The 19,541-nt window shown below is 35.7% G+C and overlaps 1 non-coding gene across 1 annotated transcript; it reads left to right on the top strand.

The window, feature by feature from the left end:
* The first annotated feature begins 664 nt into the window (after nt 1–664).
* Nucleotides 665–736, top strand: TRNAC-ACA (transfer RNA cysteine (anticodon ACA)). Its single transcript has one exon. It is a non-coding gene; the product is annotated as a tRNA-Cys (tRNA).
* Nucleotides 737–19,541: the final 18,805 nt, after the last annotated feature.

Below are 19,541 nucleotides of genomic sequence, written 5' to 3'. Positions count from 1 at the left end.
GAGGCTAAAACCACATTTTCATTTTCATAACCTAACAGTGCTAGAGAAGAATAATTTTTCAGAAAGCATTTGAAATGTATTCAGTATTTTGTTCATCTGTTTGCTTGTTGACACTGTAATTAAGTAGTATTTTCTCCAATAAGCTGTTGTATTCTCTGGAAAAAGTATATGTCTCCTCTTACTCTGAGAGCAAAAATGGTTGAATAACAGGAAAACAAAAGTGAAGGAAAAAATTTTAATCAGGGCATGTTATGTTCAAAGCAGACCAGAAATGTTTGAGAAATGATGATAAGAAAGATTAAGATAAAGAAATTTCAAACAAGGAGTAGCAGTTAGAAAAAAATAAGGAAAAGAAACATATTTCATATGTTTATAACATTGAGTGATAAATGTAGTAAGCTTTTAAAAAAAATAGCTAAAAGAAGTCCATTCCAATATTCTTGCCTAGAAAATCCTATGGACAAAGTCAGAGCTTGGTGGGCGACCGTCCATGGCATCGCAAAGAGTTGGACATGACTTAGCAACGGAACCCAAGAGAGCTCAGTGAAGAATAGATGTGATTAATCGGTAGAATTGGAAAATAACTTAAAATGCCACTGGGAAATTATCTAAAAAGAATTTCTACTTGTATAATTTTATTGCTTAGTAGTTCTGATTTAGGACTTCCCTGCTGGCTCAGATGGTAAAGCATCTGTCTACAATGCGGGAGACCCAGGTTCGATCCCTGGGTTGGGAAGATCCCCTGGAGAAGGAAATGGCAATCAACTCCAGGACTATTGCCTGGAAAATCCCATGGACAGAGGAGGCTGGTAGGCTACAGTCCATGGGGTCGCAAAGAGTCAGACACGACTAAGCGACTTCACTTCACTTCACTTCACTTCACTTCTAATTTGTAATTCTTGACTACCTAGATCTCACTCATAGCAGCCTCTTTTGAAATAATATGCTCAAGTCTTAACTTCCGAACTAAAAACAAATATATAAACAAAAATCTGAAATAGAATTGATGTTAAAACAACTAATTTCAGAAGAATTATAAGCATAAATTTATAACAATTTGTTAAATTAACTCATACGCCATAGGGACTGAGAATCCATAATTAAGGTAAGAGCATCCTTGTCTGTTTACTTTTTATAGAGAATTATTGTGTATTTTTTTTTGGTCTATTATAAATCAAGGATGATTGTGACAATCTTCAGAGAAGACCTCCTAAGTCAGGGTGACTGTTGAACAGGAAAGAGTACAGGGTGTACCTGACCGATATTTTCCAGGATGAAAACATTGACATGAACTAGGCTGAGATCCCTCATCTGTGGGAGAAGCTCTTTTCAGATTGGTGCCCCAGGAATAAGAAGGTCAATTTCCTATGAGGTCCTAAATAATTGTCTAGTCAGCTTAGTATTATTAACGCTAAACCAGCCCTTCATTTGGAGAAGAAAATGGCAACCCACTCCAGTGTTCTTGCCTGGAGAATCCCAGGGATGGGGGAGCCTGGTGGGCTGCCGTCTATGGGGTCTCACAGAGTCGGACACGACTGAAGCAACTTAGCAGCAGCAGCAGCCCTTCATTTCCTTGCTAGATGGTTAAGTTGAAATTTTCCAATAACCACTGGGTATTTACAAGTTTGTAAGTTTTGTTTTGTTTTGTTTTGTTTTAATATACATGGTCTTCCCTGGTGGCTCTGGTGATAAAGAATATGCCTGCAATGTGGGAGCTCCAGTTTCGATCCCTGGGTTGGGAAGATCCCCTGGAGAAGGGAATGACAAACCATTTGAGTATTCTAGGCTGGAGAATTCCACTGACAAAGGAACCTGACAGGGCTACAGGGCTTTGCGACAGTCTATAGGGTCGCAAAGAGTCAGACACAGCTCAGCAACTAACAGTTTCATACTTTGGTATACATATTCTTTTATTCCCTTTAAGAAAAAAGGTCTATACAAACATGTTTATCTAAAATGCGAACATGTTGAACTTCTAATTTGTGATGTGTCAGTCTCTATTGAATTGTATGACTTGTTAATGAGTAATAATAATAATAATTTTAAAAGATATAAAAATATAGTGCTGGGAATTCCCTGATGGTCCAGTGGTTAGGACTCTACGCTCTCTCTGCCAAGGGCCTGGGTTGGATTCCTGGCCAGGAACTAAGAAACTATGTGGCTCACAAGCTTCATAGTGTGACGACAAAAAAAAAAAAAAAAAAGAATATTGTGCTCATGTTTGGAAATATATATGCAGCAGAATTAAGTTGGAATGTCTTAATTTCATTAAAACAAACTGATCACTATTAAAAGCATCTGCTACTGTTGTCAGGTTGAAATATTTTACCATTTAGGAAGACAGAACTCTTTTTTGGAGTGATAATTTGCAATTGAAATTCACCAATAGAAATATATTTTACTTTGGGGATGTGATTAATTTAAGCAAAACAACATCTGTCACACTAAAGTGATGCTAATTTTAATTTTATTGTTTTTTTATGTTTATATGGGATATTTTTGTAAACAAACATTATGTTTTATCAGCATTAAATCTATAAGCTTAAGAAATTTATTTCTAGTTATGTCTGTAATTGTAAATTATGATTGAATTGCAAATCATCACAATAGCCCACAAAATTTAAACTTCTTTAATAAGAACCTCTTCACCATTCCATTTGAAACCAATCACCAATATAGCCATGGACATGAACTTGGGCAAACTCTGGGAGATGGTGAGGGACAGGGAGGCCTGGTGTGCTTCTGTCCATAGGGTCACAATGAGTCAGAATTACTTGGCGACTGAACAACTGATATAGGCAATACAAACCCTCTATGAAAAGAGTTTTCACTGTTCTACACAATTGCCTACTTTCATTTTTGCTTCTTTCTGTTTTTAATATAGATACTCTTATAGGTGTGTACTGACATATTTTTCTCCATATATCAGCTGTATTTTATGTTACTATATGAATGTTTTTGTGTGCAAGTATCTGTCTGTGTGAGAGTTATCAGGAGACAAAGCTTCATTGATAGTCTTGTTTCTTCACAGTCAGGACTTCCTAAACATAGACTGCTGGTAACCTGAGGAAAAGGCTGTTTCAATGATAAACAACATTTGGAAATTAAATACAGACCTCAAATGTGAGAGATTTGCAAATTTGTCTCCCATGGAGCCATTCTTTTACATTCCAAATGGTTATAGACCTAGAGGCTTTCCCCTCTTGGCCAGAAGGAGGAGATGTCTAATGCATTTTAATTATGAACTTATAATTATTAATCAACCTTGGGTTTTTTAAATTACCTTTCAGTTCATTTCAGTTCAGTCTCTCAGTCGTGTCAAACTCTTTGCGACCCCATGAATCGCAGCACACCAGGCATCCCTGTCTATCATCAACTCCCACTCAAACTTATGTCCGAGTCTGTGATGCCATCCAGCCATCTCATCCTCTGTCGTCCCCTTCTCCTCCTGCTCCCAATCCCTCCCAGCATCAGAGTCTATTCCAATGAGTCAACCCTTCACATGAGGTGGCCAGAGTACTGGAGTTTCAGCTTTAGCATCATTCTTTCCGAAGAACACCCAGGACTGATCTCCTTTAGAATGGACTGGTTGGATCTCTTATCTATACTTAATTTCTTTAAGATTCTCTTTATTATATTTCATTCTTACCATACTGAAACATTTGTCACAAAACTTTAGTGACATATAAACCATACCATTCCAGGTTTTTTAGTATATACAGAGTGGTGTAATCATCACCATGATCAATTTTAGAACATTCATCACCTCAAAAAAAATATCCCATACCTCTTAGCAATCACTTTCCATTTTCCAACAAACAACACTTATCCTAGTGAGTGTAATATGGCGTGATTTCAATATGTATTTCTCTAACAGCCAAAGATGTTGAACATCTTTTAATATACTTATGGACTTATATATCTTCTTTGTAGAAATTTCAGTTCAGATACTTTCACAATATTAAATATTATCATTTTTATTATTGAGTTGTAAGAGTTCTTCGTATAGTCAACATAAAAGTCACTTAATACATAATTTAAAGCTATTTTTCTTACTATGAATTGTCTTTTTACTTCCTTGATAATAACCTTTAGAGCAAAACCTTTGCAATTTTAAGGTAGTCCAACTTATCTTTTTTCGTTTGTATTATATTCTTTGGAGTCAAAATTAGTAAAGCTTTGCCAGATCAAGGTTACAAAGATTTTCTTCTATCAATTTTTTTTAGTTTTGGCAGTTACATTTAGATCCACAAACCACTTTGGGCAAATATTTTAAATTTTAGTACCACTTTAAACCCCCTTTCATTTTCCTATAAGTTTGTATTTTTATTATTTTAGGATTATATTTTCTTAACATCTATTTACATATGTTGAAGATACTCAGACACATTATAGTTTTCATTGTCACTATTTTAATGGCATCTACTAATGATCAAGCATTTTCTCTTATACTTACTATTTATATGGCCAATTTAGGCAATATCACTAGACATAAAACTAAGGAAGATATTTTCCTATATTAGCTTCTAGGATTTTTATTTTTTTACCTTAAACATTTCCTCTACAAATTATCTGGAGTTTATTTTATTTATGGGGTGACAGGAGTCATGTTGCCTTGTTTCCTGATATGAATAACACAATAGACCCAACAGAGTTTGTATGATAGTTTTGGTTTTGTTTTTTTTTTCAATTTCCTCACAGTTTTCTAGGACAAACTTCAAAAGTTCTTTTATCCTTTCATCATTCCCGTTGGTTAATTTGTCAAAGCCTTAATTTCTATATCATCATAACTAAGCTTTTTTCCCATGAAATTATATGTTGGTGTAAAACATTCTAAATTATTCAACTTGGTAATATTTATGGCTATCACCATCCTTTGCATTTTCATGTAAATATTAGACTGGACCTTCACTTTCCGCAAATATTTCTTAGAACTAAATTGTGTTGACAGATATTCTAAAAATCAGCCTGGGATACATTGGCATATTTACAGTTTAGCATTATTAGTACTATTGCTCCTATTAATAGTTTGCAAGTATTTTTCTTGCAAAAAATGTGCATTTGTTATAGATGAAGCTATAGGGCAAGTAATACTTTCTGGTTTTTTTTTTTTTTTGGTAGACTGTATGGAGATATCATCTTTTTGTTTATTTGAAATTGCCACTTGTTCATATTCATTTCTCTGTAGTTTCCTGTTGAATAATTAAATTACACTTTTTAAAACTATCCACTGGATGGGGGAAGATCTGAGCTTGATTAATACCATCAATAACAGGGGTTGTCAGTTTTAAATATTTTGCTGAATGATATTTTTAATAGTACAATACATATGCATTTTGGATAATGTAAACACACTGATCAGACATTTCAGATTCCTCAAGCAAAGCACAATCTCAAACTCCTATGATATTTAACAATTTATTCTGTTTCATAGTTTAAATCTGCATCAGCTTTACTCAAAGAGTAGAATCTACATTATTTTGAGTCGGTTATTTAAATCTAATATAATTATTTCTCTTTTTCCTAGTCTTATTTTGTCACGATGAATCTCTTCATTTACTACATTTAAACTTGAAAATGATAAAGATAAAAAGAAAAACCAACATATTTACAGTGGAATACTTCTGTTGTTCAGTTGCTAAGTAGTGTACAACTCTGCAACCCCATGGACTACAGCATGCCAGTCTTCCCTGTCCTCAGTATCTCCCAGAGTTTGCTCAAACTCATGTCCATTGAGTTGATGATGCCATTCAACCATCTTATCCTCTGTTACCCCCTTCTCCTCCTGCCCTCACTCTTTCCCAACATTGCAGTCTTTTCCAATGAGTTGGCTCTTCACATCAGGTGGCCAAAATGTTAGAGCTTCAATTTCAGCATCAGTCCTTCCAATAAATATTCAGGATTAATTTCCTTTAGAATTGACTAGTTTGATATACCCTGGACTCTGGAGAGTCTTCTCCAGCATCACAATTCAAAAGTATCAATTCTTTGGTGCTCAACCTTCATTATGGCCCAACTCTCACATCTATACATGACTACTGGAAAAATCATAGCTTTGATTATCCGATGTTTGCTGGCAAAGTGATGTCTCTGCTTTTTAATATGCTTTCCAGTTTTGTCATAGCTTTTCTTCCAAGGAGCAAGCATGTTGTTGATGTTGTTCATTCACCAAGACAAGTCAGACTCTTTGTGACCCCCCACCCCCACCCCCGGCACCATGGACTGAAGCATGTCAGGCTTCTCTGTGCCTCACTGTCTCCCAGAGTTTGCTCAAGTTCAGGTCCAATGAATTGGTGATGCCATCTAGCCATCTTATTCTCAGTCTCCCTTAGCATCATTGTCTTTTCCAATGAGTTGGCTGTTCACATCATGTGGCCAAAGTATTGGAGCTTCAGCTTCAGCATCAGTCCTTCTGAAGAGTAATCAGGGTTGATTTCCTTTAAGATTGACTAGTTTGATATCCTTGCTATTCAAGGGGCTCTCAAGAGTCTTCTCCAGCACCACAGTTCAAAAGTATCAATTCTTCACCAATCGGTCTTCTTTATTGTCCAGCTCTCATATCCGTACACAACTACAGGAAAGACCATAGCCTTGATTATACAGACCTTTGGCAGCAAAGTGATTTGTTTGCTTTTTAACACATTGTCTAAGTTTGTCATAGCTTTCCTGTCAATAAATAATCATCTAATTTCATGGTTGCCATCACCAACCACAGTGATTTTAGCCCCCAAGAAGAGGAAATCTGTCACTGCTTCCAGGTTCCCCTATTTATTTGCCATGAAGTGACAAGACTGGATACCATGATCTTCATTTTTTGTTGTTGTTATTGTTTTTTAATATTGAGTTTTAAGCCGACTTTTTCACTCTTCTCTTTCACACTCATCAAGGAGTTATTTATGTACTCTTTGTTCTCTGCCATTAGAGTGGTGTCATCCTCATATCTGAGGCTGTTGACATTTCTCCAAGCATGTCAACTCATGTCAAGCTTGTCTTGATTCAAGCTTGTAACTCATCCAGCCCAGCATTCACATGATGTGCTCTGCATATAAGTTAAGTAAACAGGGTGGCAAAAACACACTTGTCATACTCCTTTATCAAGCCTGAACCAGTCAGTGTTTCCATACAAAGTTCTAACTGTTGCTTCTTGATCAGCATACAGGTTTCTCAGGAGACAGGTCAGATGGTCTGGTATTCCCATCTCTCTAAGAGTTTTCCACAGTTTGTTATGACACAATCAAAGGTTTTAGCATAGTGAATGAAATAAAGGTGGATGTTTTTCTGGAATTTTCTTGCTTTATCTATGATCCAGTGAATGTTGGCAATTTGATCTCTGGTTCCTCTGCCTTTCCTAACCCTTGCTTGAACATCTGGGTGTTCTTAGTTCTTATAATGTAGAAGCCTAGTTTAGAGGATGTTGAGCATAACTTCAATAGCATGGGAGTGGGTGAGTGAATGAAAGTTGTTCAGTCATGTCCAACTCTTTGCAACCCCATAGACTATATAGTCCATGAAATTCTCCAGGCCAGAATACTGGAGTGAGTAGACTTTCCCTTCTCCAGGGGATCTTCCCAACCCAGGGATTGAACCCAGGTCTCCTGCATTGCAGATGGATTCTTTACCAGCTTAGCCACAAGGGAATCCCAAGAACATTGGAGAGGGTAGTCAATCCCTTCTCCAGCGGATCTTCCTGACCCAGGAATCAAACCAGGGTCTCCTGCATTGCAGGCAGATTCTTTACCAACTGAGCTATGAGGGAAGCAATAGCGTGGGAGATGAGTGCAATTGTCCAGTGGTTTGAACATTCTTTAGTGGTATCCTTCTTGGGAATTGGGATAGAGATTGACTTTTTTCAGTCCTGTGACCACTGTTGGGTTTTCCAAATGTGCTGATTGAGTTTAGTGCACTTTAGTAGCATCATCTTTTAAGATTTTAAATAGTTCTGCTAGAATTCCAAGGAGCAAGCATACTCAGCCATAAAAATGAATGAAATTATGCCATTTGCAGCAACATGGATTGGAGAAGGCAATGGCAACCCACTCCAGTACTCTTGCCTGGAGGATCCCATGGATAGAGGAGCCTGATAGGCTGCAGTCCATGGGGTTGTGAAGAGTCGGACACGACTGAGCAACTTCACTTTGACTTTTCACTTTCATGCATTGGAGAAGGAAATGGAAACCCACTCCACTGTTCTTGCCTGGAGAATCACAGGGACAGCAGAGCCTGGTGGACTGCCATCTATGGGGTAGTACAGAGTTGGACACGACTGAAGTGACTTAGCAGCAGCAGCAGAATCAGCAACATGGATGGACTGAGAGATTATCATAGTAAGTGAAGTAAATCAGAAAGAGAAGGACAAATACCATATGACATCACTTATGTGTGGAATCTAAAATATGACACAAAAGAACTTACCTATGAAACAAACAGGCAGAGAGAACAGACTTGTGTTTCCCAAGGGAGAGGGAGAAGTGGAAGAGGGATAGATTAGGAGTTTGAGATTAATAGACGCAAACTATATTATACAGAATAGATAAATAACTAAGCCCTGCTGTATTGAACAGGGAACTATATTCAATATCTGTGATAAATCAAAACGGAAAAGAATATGAAAAGGAATGTATATATATATATATATATATGTGTGTGTGTGTGTGTGTGTGTGTGTGTGTCTTTGTGTGTGTGTATGTGCATGTGCTGAGTCCTTCAGTCATGTCCAACTTTTTTGTGACCCCATGGACTGTAAGCCCATTAGGCTCCTTGGACTGTGGAATTTTTCCAGGCAAGAGTATTGAAGAGTGTAGCCATTCCCTTTTCCAGGGTATCTTCCCAACCCAGAGGTTGAACTTGGGTCTCCTTCAGTGCAGGCAGATTCTTTATTATCTGAGCCACCAAGGAAGCCCTACACACACACACACACACACACACACACACACACACATATTATCTATGTATATAATATATGTGTATAACTAAATCACTTTGCTGTCCAATAGAAAGTAGCACAACATTGGAAACTAACTATACTTCAATTAATACATTAAAAAAATAATAAAAAAAACATTGCTACCATTTCAACATATCCTGGAGAAAAACATAGCAAGGGATGGTAATAGGAGTGGAGATTTGCTGGATGCTGCAATTTCTATACTGTAAAATATGTAGAGATATCATTTTTGGTCTTATCGTGGTATTCTCTTAGACATAAATATGTGATACTACTTCAGCTCTTGAATCCTAGACAAGTGCAAATTGTTTCTCTTTGTGAGAATCTGTTGCTTGAAACTTAAGTGTTTTTGAGCTTTCAGTTTTTTCCCTCAACTTTCAGGATGATCTAGCTGTTGTAGTGGAGTAGATATTTAGCAATGAAAAATTTCCAAAACAGTATTTTCTTCTGTTTCTTCAAGATACTACTTTGCAGTAACTTTTCTTTCAACATTTTAATTTTATCAAATAAGAATGCCACAACTTTTGAAAACAAAGTTGAAACATTTATATGCTTTTTATTTAGATAAAATATTTAAACACTTAAAGCTAAATGCCTCAGTTACTACACTGAGTTAGTAAGAATTTTTTAATTAATTTTTTAAACAAAGTTATTCATTTTTTACATATAAAATTCTTCTAGTTCTATAATTCTTTCTGTATAATTATACTGAATAAGGAATATTCATAACAAATATTACTCTGAAATGAATATTTAATATCTTATAACACCTGGAAGAATGTTTAAACTTAACATAATTTAAGGTACCTTTAAGAACTCCATTTCAGCAAGTATATTACATAGAATATGAAGAAAATTGTTAGAATAATTTTTGTTTCAAAAACTTATTGACAGCAATTTATTTTTTTAATGGTCTTGTTACTTAGACAATATAAAGCCATTTGGTTAGTTGTTTACTTCACACTTCTGATAGTGCTGTTTTACCTTTTAAATTATGATTAATCTTAATTGTATTAACCTTTTCCTCACAAACACACATTTATTTGAAAAAGAGGGAAAATAGCACTAGTAGAATGTGAGACCTGCGTCTAATATATCAATGTGAGTGATACCATGTTTTTTATTCTATGCTTCGTTGTATATGTTATACTTTGGGATAGAATCCAATACTTTTAATGTTGTACTTCAGTATCACTTTTGTTCTGTGGCCCCTTTCAGTATGTTGAAAGGAGAATGGTGTTAAAACATAAGATCAGAGTACTATGTGTGATCCTTGCTATTGTATTTTCATCTTAGGCCCTCATATAACACAGGGATGAAATAAGCATGTGATGTATGAAGTGCGTCAAACTTTAGTTCATGATTACGTGGATTTCCTGTCTTCCACTCATTGACACCAACAGGAAGAAACCTCGCTCCTGCCAACTGCTATCCATTTACAAAATCATTCATTTCCAGTGTGCATGTATGGCTATATCAGAATTATTATCTTATATCCCTGTAGCAAGTATCTATATCAATGAATTTCTGTGCTTATGTGTAATGCAATTCTTCTGCTACTATTCTTACTCCACTCATTTTTAAAGTTACTAATGTCAGTACCTATTCTCCACCCACTTCATTGGTTACATTTGTCATATAGGTTTCCACTCATTCCTGAGATTCAACTGAATATTTTTCTAAAGATAACAAATCAACAGAGAGAGGGAGGGAAGGATGAAAGGAAGAGGGGTGATAAGACAGAGATTGAGGTTGTGTTTTGTCCCTATAGTTTTGCATGTCATATGCATCTGATATGAATTTATATTTTCTACTATCTAGTAAAAAGATTAAAATAAATGTAACTTAAAATTTTAAACTCTCACAAATTTTACATGAAACATTATTAATATTATACATTATAATATTATATGTTTAAATTTAGCTATACTCATCTGTTTTAGATTTTACTATTTGTAGTCTTTGTTATTTTTTCTGGGTAGAAATTTAAAAATTCAGTTCAGTTCAGTCGCTCAGTAGTGTCCGACTCTTTGTGACCCCATGAATCACAGCACGCCAGGCCTCCCTGTCCATCACCAACTCCCGGAGTTCACTCAGAGTCGCGTCCATCGAGTCAGTGATGCCATCCAGCCATCTCATCCTCTATCGTCCCCTTCTCCTCCTGCCCTCAATCCTTCCCAGCATCAAAGTCTTTTCCAATGAGTTAACTCTTCGCATGAGGTGGCCAAAGTACTGGAGTTTCAGCTTTAGCATCATTCCTTCCAAAGAAATCCCAGGGCTGATCTCCTTCAGAATGGACTGGTTGGACCTCCTTGCAGTCCAAGGGACTCTCAAGAGTCTTCTCCAACACCACAGTTCAAAAGCATCAATTCTTCGGCACTCAGCCTTCTTCACAGTCCAACTCTCACATCCATACATGACCACAGGAAAAACCATAGCCTTAACTAGACGGACCTTAGTTGGCAAAGCAATGTCACTGCTTTTGAATATGCTATCTAGGTTGCTCATAAATTTTCTTCCAAGGATTAGCATATTCTTAGTTGTTTATGGATTAAACAATTCTTTGTGGATATTGGGGCTAATCAAACTCTCATGTCTATTTATTCAAAACACTCATATTTTCTTAATTATACTGGTCATATCTGTTGTATTTGCCTAAGGTTCTAGTTTGCCTGAATAAATAAATAATTATAATTGTATTCTGTGTTAAATGTTAAAACTATAAAAAAAAATATGACAAGACAAGACTTCCCAAACTATTGAAGCTTGTAAAGTTTACTCTGGGAATTTTTGTTTTGTTAACTCATGACAACTCCAGATGACTAGTGTGTCAAGTAATGGTGATGCTTAGATCCCTGGAGTCATATATTTAACAAACAAAAATGTGTAATCCGCTCTCTAACGTACCGGCTTATGTCATTTCTTTTATCTGATGGCTGTGGTAGTTTAGCATTACTGGACAGTGGAGCTTATCCAGTTTTGAATAGACAACTAAAATTAAAATAAAATTTCTGATTATATAGAAGGAAAAATTAAATATAATGATAAAAACAATGATTATTTCAAAAGTGATATCTTCAAGGCTACAAACATAAGACATATTGTTAGAAAATATAGAAGTTTATAGAAGAGATGAATGTGCAAGTGGCTGGAATGGTTTTTCCATAGAAAATTCAATCTCTTTTCTTTTAAAAGTCAACCTGCTATGGTTTCTTTTTGTAAAATTAGACCACTCTTAATTAGAATTAAAGTTCTCACAAGCTGTTAGGATCTGTGAGCTTGGGTCTGTTCTCTTATCTTTGTAAGATAATGTTCATCATAATTTCTCTCTTCATGGTCTTATATGGAAACACCACTCAGGATGGCTGTTCTCTTGCTCTCTGTATATCCCCTGCCTGAGCAGCACCTATTTCACCTACACCATCCTCATGTGACAATCTTCCTACATGCTTGCCCCTGACCCAATGAGTGATAGCTTATCAAAGGGGTGGTGAGGGTCATGCCTCTCTACTGGTTTCCCTGGTAACGAATGTATCAACCTGATGTAATTCCCCCTATAACTGGCAATCTCTACCTCCCCTTGGAAGTGAAGACTGCTGCCATTTCCTGCCCACTATGTGCCATACATGGTGGGGTATTGTTCTAGGACCTGGCTTCAAACATTTAAGATCCTCCACTCATTAAACCGTGATGTTTATGTTGCTGACTTTGGTCTCTTTCTTTAGTCTTGAGACTGAGAACTCACAGACCTTGTAGGCCTGTGTGCTGCAGCCCAACAGAACTCAATTATATTACAACATTTGCTGTATGAATTTAGTTTTTTGTAGAGTACCACCTAATATTTTTCTTTCTTTATGTCTATCACATTTTTATTTTCTTTATTTTGGTTCATTTTAAAAATTTTTCATTGCTTAATAAAACTGCTTTATATCAAACTTTATATATTGAAGATTTCATGGATACAACTACTCTGCTTGATTTTTCTCATTATTGATACCAATAGAAATAGTTGCATTCAATGAAATGTGTAATAATTTTCTATTCTAGTTCACTGAGCATTTCATTGTCTTTTAATAGCATTCTTTATAATTTCATAATCATTTATTTTATCTGTAATTTGTTAATCAATTGCACTTCAACTCCTATTGCAATATGCAGAATATCAGTTCAGTTCAGTTCAGTTCAGTTCAGTCGCTCAGTTGTGTCTGACTCTTGGTGACCCCATGAATCACAGCACGCCAGGCTTCCTTGTCCAGCACCAACTCCCGAAGTTCACTCAGGCTCACTTCCATAGAATCAGTGATGCCATGCAGCCATCTCATGCTCTGTCGTCCCCTTCTCCTCCTGCCCCCAATCCCTCCCAGCATCAGAGTCTTTTCCAATGAGTCAACTCTTTGCATGCGGTGGCCAAAGTACTGGATTCTCAGCTTTAGCAGCATCATTCCTTCCAAAGAAATCCCAGGGCTGATCTCCTTCAGAATGGCTGGTTGGATCTCCTTGCAGTCCAAGGGACTCTCAAGGGTCCTCTCCAACACCACAGTTCAAAAGCATCAATTCTTCAGCACTCAGCCTTATTCACAGTCCAACTCTCACATTCATACATGACTACTGGAAAAACCATAGCCTTGACTAGATGGACCTTAGTCAGCAAAGTAATATCTCTGCTTTTGAATATGCTATCTAGGTTGGTCATAACTTTTCTTCCAAGGAGTAAGTGTCTTTTAATTTCATGGCTGCAGTCACCATCTGCAGTGATTTTGGAGCCCCAAAAAATAAAGTCTGGCACTGTTTCCCCATCTATTTCCCATGAAGTGATGGGACCAGATGCCATGATCTTCGTTTTCTGAATGTTGAGATTTAAGACAACTTTTTCGCTCTCCACTTTCACTTTCATCAAGAGGCTTTTTCGTTTCTCTTCACTTTCTGCCATAAGGGTGGTGTCATTTGCATATCTGAGGTTATTGATATTTCTCCCAGCAATCTTGATTCCAGCTTGTGCTTCTTCCAGCCCAACGTTTCTCATGATGTACTCTGCATATAAGTTAAATAAGCAGGGTGACAATATCCAGCCTTGACGTACTCCTTTTCCTATTTGGAACCAGTCTGTTGTTCCATGTCCAGTTCTAACTGTTGCTTCCTGACCTGCATACAGATTTCTCAAGAGGCAGGTCAGGTGGTCTGGTATTCCCATCTCTCTCAGAACTTTCCACAGTTTATTGTGATCCACACACTCAAAGGCTTTGGCATAGTCAATAAAGCAGAAATAGATGTGTTTCTGTAACTCTCTTTCTTTTTCCATGATCCAGGGGATGCTGGCAATTTGATCTCTGGTTCCTTGGCCTTTTCTAAAACCAGATTGAACATCAGGGAGTTCACAGTTCATGTATTGCTGAAGCCTGGCTTGGAGAATTTTGAGCATTACTTTACTAGCATGTGAGATGAGTGCAATTGTGCGGTAGTTTGAGCATTCTTTTGCATTGCCTTTCTTTGGGATTGGAATGAAAACTGACCTTTTCCAGTCCTGTGGCCACTGCTGAGCTTTCCAAATTTGCTGGCATATATGTAGAATATAGTCAATACTAAATATGCACTTGGCAGATTAAGTTTTTAAAGTGTTGAATAATATTCATGGAAATTTTAAATCAAAGTATGTGAATATGTAGAATTAATTTTTCCTGATGAATTTTAACACTGTAATACCTTCTTTGCTTGTTCTGCGATGTGTTTAAGATTTTCACATGAATATCTATAGTGTAATTATTTCAATTTTTAGCTTCCTTTTACATATACTGTTCTAGTTTGTTTTAACAATCAAGTTTATGCAAACTTCACAAAAGATAATAGAAGTTAAGAGTATTTCTCTAAAAGGAAATGTTAACTTCTTTAGGCCTGTCCTCCATTTTCAAAGATTTATTTTATTATTCTTTTACAATTTCCTGAAGTTACAGATACACACAACACACACACAGGGCAGGAGCAGAAGTGAATAATTTTGGGGAGAGATAAAGTTAATTCTCATAATGTTGGTTTGATACATCCCATAGCTGATTCAGTGTTCTCTCACAATTCAAATTCAATAGCTAGTACATTAGACTGCCTTAAAGACAGCTTTGGGGAACATTGCTTATAAGGGAAGGGAATGGGAAGACCAAAACTAGGCTTTTAAAAATGGGCAGCCACAGAAAGATCCCTGAGGAACTCTTAGCCACAACCAACTTTGACAATTTGGTGTAAAGAAATATTCCTAAATTTAATCACTTTTACCCTAAAATCTTTTTCTCATATCCTTGCTGTGTACTTTCTCCTTCCTCCATCAAAAAAGAAAGAAAACCAATAATAAACAAACAACAAAACAGTATTTTGATTCACCTCAATTCAATAATTATTGTGGGAGGGAAGTCTTTGCCACAGATCCAAGGCTATTTTTTTAAATTCTATTTTCAGAATGAAAAACTATAGACATTACTGGGTTTTTTTTCCATTTCATTGATTTGTACAATAGTATATGGTTCTAGATTAAGAGTTCCAAGGCCATATTATACTTTGAGCACTCAGACTTGAGTAGAAAACTAGTATTCTTCTTGGAAAAAGGGGAGTACCCAATTTAAATCTTATAACAAATCCAAGTAAAGTTGTAGTGATAAGGCTGCTCAGATCAGGGAAAAGAGAACTCAAAAGGGCAACTCAAATCCTCACAAAGTGATCAAATGTCCTTTCCACAAACTTCACAAACAGAAAAGATAAATGAAGCTTGGTAGACTTTGTTATTGTGGAAAGCTAGGAAGATAATATCTCCATTGGTTGAATAGATATGAAAGTACATAGTCCATTTCCTCATTAGCTGACAATGCCTTTTATATCCATTAGCATCAATATCTCATGCCTACTTTGGCAAGATCTTTCCCAATTCTGTCTTCAGAATAGTCAGTTACTAAAAAAAAATATTTGTACATCCATTTTTTTCAGGTGACAAAAAGAAGTGGGAACATGATTTTTACAATAACAAAATTCTATCATAGTGTTTGTATGTATTCACAGGATCCCCCCACTCATGCACTTTTACAAATAGCTACTTAAGCAAGTGTGGAAACTGCTTTTGTACATCTGGCTTTGACATAGCCATATTACCTGATGGGATAAAGAGACAAATTGGTGTTTCTGGAACCTCTGCAGATTTTTTCCCAGAGAATTATTAGAATATTTCATTTGGGACATGTTTTGTAAGTTTTAGAAAGCATAATTTTATGCCTTGCTTTATAATTTTCAATGTAGATATTTATCTCAATTTCTAACATGCAACAATTTGTGGTAGATGTAATGTCATGTTTATTTTTGCATCACTCCAATACCATGAATTTGGTCTTACTCATATACAGTGAGTGCTATATCAATGTAGTGAAATAGTTACATATTAGATAAAACATATTTACATCAATCTATATTTGTAAATTATACTTCACAGAGCTTGAGTTGTTAAAGTTATGATGTTTTGAGGGATATGACTTTAAACAGATGTACTTTTTATAGTTATATCCAAATACCACATCAATATCAAGTAAAAATTGTAGTGGACCAAATAAATAGGTAATGAGGACCATATTCAAGTCCATTTCAATGGATCAAACTATTGAAATAGAAGGGCGAGACTGAGTTTAACTCCTCTGAAAGAGAAGGATAACGGACTTTCGGACTCAGAGGGAGAGGGAGAGGGTGGGATGATTTGGGAGAATGGCATTGTAACATGTATACCATCATGTAAGAATTGAATCGCCAGTCTATGTCTGACGCAGGATACAACATGCTTGGGGCTGGTGCATGGGGATGACCCACAGAGATGTTATGGGGAGGGAGGTGGGAGGGGGGTTCATGTTTGGGAATGCATGTAAGAATTAAAGATTTTAAAATTTAAAAAAATAAAAATAAATAAATAAAAATTAAAAAAAATAAAAAAGTAAAATTAAAAAAATAAAAAACTAAAAAAAAAAAAAAAACAAAAAGAAAGAGAAGGATAACTGAAATATTTGAAAACAGAGGTAAAGAGTGAAACAGTAACAAAAAGCATCAAGGGAGGGGATGCATTAGCCAATATGATTACTTTCAGTCTTTGTTAATTGGCTTATCAATTGATACTCCTGTTCTCTCACAGAGATGGGTAATGGGAGCCCTGTCTTTCTTCATGCATATGTTTCAAAGAGAGGGCTCCAAGATTCTTGAGAAGTTATTCCTGATGTGTAAAACTAAAAAGAGGCTGGGAGAAGATTTAAACCCAAAGGGACAATGGTAAGTTAATAGTTTTCTGAAGTAAAGGCTCTAAGAAAAGAGCTATCTGTCAGGAGCCTAGAGTCAGGAAGAAATCTGTTTTAAGTTTAGTTAAACTGAGGAGAACATGAAGCCTATCTTGGTCATTATATACCTTGTATAGGTTTAATTTCAAGCAAGTAATTATTACAAGCTAGATGTCTATTTTTTAATATATACATTAGCTCAGAGTTGGTTTTTTTCCTAAGAGAATTAGTATGCCACGGTAGACAACTTGGAAAATGTTGGCATGACTTATATGGTTATTGAAAAACTGTTACAGATCCTATGCAAAGAGGATAGTTAATATTTTTCTTCCAGAAATAATTTTAAAATATAAAGCCTCAGAATGCTAAAATAAAAATACTCTGAACCAATTTTTATTTTTTGTGCAATATTAAAACCTGACTATTGTGAAAAAATATTAATTCTTCTCAATAACGGTTTTTACAACTGCTACTTTATTTCTCATTTTTCTCATTATTACCAGTATAACTATCTATTTGCATTAAAAAACAAAAGCATAAATATAGATAGGACTAAAAAATGAGAGATAAAGTAGGATATGAGCACATTCTGGAAGAGAACTTTAGCACATAGCTTATGTGAAAATAAATAAAGCAAACACATTTATTTCTTAATTCTTACATAGTTTTCTAGTTTCTAGCAATACTTTGAAAGAAAAACTTCAGTCTTGAGTAGTGGCAAATTCATACATATAGTCATACAGAAAAGTACTCGTTACATGCAGTAGATAGAATCTGTGTTCTCCCATGTGTTAAAAATGAATTTACTTGCTAGACATATTTTATAAAGATAGTTAAAATATAATTGCATTGAAATTGGAAATATTTTTATTAAGAACTTTATATGTTAATGAACACAAAAAAGGAAAAAAAGCTTTAAAAATACAGCTGGTAGTGTTAAAAGAGAAATAGAGTGTATTTTAAGACCCTTTGTTGTTTCTTAAAAATCTCTCTCATACTCAGAACATATATCTGGTATAGTAACTGCTGAGATGGAATTTGGATTAATAACAAATTTTGTACTTATTTTATTTTTCTGTTTAACGTGTTTACTATAAGATAAACAATGCACAAAATGAATTTTGATTAGTTACAAATTTTAAGGACATAGGTAGTTCAGTGTAGTACAGAAGAGAAACCAGATACCTACTCAGCTTAATATTTCTCCAATATTATCCATTCTCTTTTCCAAGTGGGAAATATACTCTAAAATATATTGCTATTGACTGATGATAAACATGCAACCTAAAAGTTGTGAAGTATATTTCATCTGGGGACCTACTGAAGACTACAGCTTGTGGAGATAGCCTTTCAGATACCTGAGGAACTGTTCCAAAGAGGTAAAGAAGAAGCCAGGATATCTAGGAGTTTTCAACTGAGAGGGGAAAAAAAAAAAAAAAACAGACTCCTTGAAATTATCCCTTAAGTATGCATTTTAACTATCCAGAGCTTAGTATCCTGTTTTTCTCCACCCTGAAGTGCCCTCAAGACACACTTGTTGGAGGCAGCTTTAGTGGTTGATAGTGTAATGATGGGTAACATTTGTTGTTTACTGGGATGGCAGGTAACATTCTTTGTCCACAGTGTCATGAATGTTTGGTCTAAAATTGGGACTTCCCTGGTTGTCCAGTGGTTAAGAATCCACCTTGCAATGCAGGAGACACAGGTTCGAGCCCTGGTCAGGGAGCTAAGATCCCACATGTAGTAGAGCATTAAGTCTGTGCACTGCAACTACTGAGGCTGCAAGGCACAACTAGAGAGTCTGCTGCTGCGACAAAGATCCTGAGTGCTGCAACTAAGATCCAATGAAGCCAAATAAATAAATGACCCAGAGAGATGTTATGCGGAGGGAGGTGGGAGGGGGGTTCATGTTTGGGAACGCATGTACACCTGTGGTGGATTCATGTCAATGTATGGCAAAACCAATACAGTATTGTAAAGTAAAATAAATTAAAGATAAAAATTTTAAAAAAGCCAATTTAAAAAAATAACAATAAAAATTCTTGTTAAAATATACCTCCTGAATTGGACTTGAAAATTTTAAGAGCTTTGGATTCAACGTCAATAGTTTCATGAGAATATAAGCATGGATAGGAAAATAACTACAAAAACTTATAAGAATGACCTAAAGAAAATTCCATGACAAATTGTTAAATAAAATTGTTGAGATGTTGATTTCTAGGAGGAAAATGTTATGAACAGAGAAGTGAGTATAAGAACAAATACAGAAAAAAAGGAGGTTTATTAAATTGCCAGAAATGTGTCCATATCAG

This window comes from Ovis canadensis, chromosome 10, assembly GCF_042477335.2.
Source record: "Ovis canadensis isolate MfBH-ARS-UI-01 breed Bighorn chromosome 10, ARS-UI_OviCan_v2, whole genome shotgun sequence".
In the NCBI taxonomy this organism is placed as follows: domain Eukaryota; kingdom Metazoa; phylum Chordata; class Mammalia; order Artiodactyla; family Bovidae; genus Ovis; species Ovis canadensis.
Note: the sequence above shows the minus strand (reverse complement) of the source record. Positions and strands in the feature narration are given on the sequence as shown.